Genomic DNA, 1,622 nt, shown 5'->3' on the forward strand with positions numbered 1-1,622 from the left:
CAGCACACATGCCCTTCCCTTCCTTCACCTCTCCACACATTTCTTTCCATTTCCCATCCATGGACCCAAAATCAAACCAATTGCAATTGAAATACTGTGATTGGAAGTATGAACTCCTTTCTTTGTAGCTCTTCATCACCTTTACGACTTGTCAAACCAGTGTCTTACTCTAGTCATCATTTTCCTATGTGATTTGTCTTCCCTTACTAAATTGTGAATTCCTTGAGGTAAGAGACAGTCTCCCTTTTTGATCTGTATCCAAGGTGCTTAGTACAATTATTGATATGTAATAGTACTTAAAAAATGCTTTTGCATTCTTTCATTCACTTATCAATCCATCCATCCATTCACCCATTCAGCACAGAAATAATTGTTGGGATTGCAGCGTAGAATGGCCGCCGTCTACTCCCTCATCTCCAGCCATGTTTGGGGGTGTGTCATCATTTGTCACCACTGTTGTTCTCAGGTTCTCAGCAGTCACAGGATTTAATAGTCAACATGTCAAGCAAAAGGGCAGAGAAAAAGATCACCAAGAAGAGCCCTCAGCATGCAACTTTAAATGAATTTGCTGTGTTTGATCAATCATAGATTCAGGAATTCAAAGAGGTCTTCAATATTCTTGATAAGAACAAAGATGGTTTGAATGACAAGGAAGAATGATATGATATGCTTGCTTCCTTAGAAAAGAATCCAACTCATGAGTACCTAAATGTCATAATGAATGAAGGTCTAGTTACTATAAATTTTACTATGTTCCTCACAATGTTTGGGGAAAAGTTAAAGGGAACAGATCCAGAAGATGTCATCAGAAATGCCTTTGCTTGCTTCGATGAAGAAGCTACAGGCACCATTCAGGAAGGTTACTTCAAAGAATTGCTGACAGCAATGGGAGACAGGTTCATAGATGAAAAAAGATAGATTAGCTGTATAGAGATGCATCTATTGACAGAAAGGAAAATTTCAATTACATAGAGTCCACACACGTTCTTAAACATGAAGCAAAAGACAAAGATGACTAAATGGAAATGTCAAATTCATTCCAACAGTTCTTATTTTCACTTGAAAAAAATTTCTGAGACTTTATGATACTGTTTGCATGCACTTAGCTTTACTACTTTTGCCTCTCATGTATTTATTACAAGCCATTTGGGATATACTTGCACCTCTGGGAAAAAGGGGGTTATTCCTTTTTAAAAATAAAATTAGAGAAATGATCATTGATTTCTGAAAGCCTAAAGGAAAAAAATCAAATTTCTGGTTTAGCTGGATTTTTTACACTCTTTTATAATACATAACTTTAAAATAAAGATCGTGAACAAAGTATTTCCACTAAATTCAGGTATTGTGTGTATTTAAGTAATTTCTGAAAATAAAAATCTAGTGTTTTAAAATTTCAGTCACCAAACCCTAAGTTATAGCTTATGCATAAGTCTGAAATTTCTTCCTCAGTAAGAGGTGTTAACTCTTCTATTCTTTATTCTTGTGCCAGAATAAAAACATTTCTAAGATGAAGTACTTGTTCAAAACCTTTAGCTCAACAAAAACTAATCAGTGGATGGCAGCATGGACATTTATTTAGTATTATTCACTACTTCCAGAGAATAAATGGAGTAAACTATACA

At 35.0% G+C, this 1,622-nt stretch overlaps 1 pseudogene; it reads left to right on the forward strand.

The window, feature by feature from the left end:
• Positions 1–489: 489 nt before the first annotated feature.
• Positions 490–1,055, forward strand: LOC118829060 (annotated as a pseudogene).
• Positions 1,056–1,622: the final 567 nt, after the last annotated feature.

This window comes from Trichosurus vulpecula, chromosome 8, assembly GCF_011100635.1.
Source record: "Trichosurus vulpecula isolate mTriVul1 chromosome 8, mTriVul1.pri, whole genome shotgun sequence".
Classification (NCBI taxonomy): Eukaryota; Metazoa; Chordata; class Mammalia; order Diprotodontia; family Phalangeridae; genus Trichosurus; species Trichosurus vulpecula.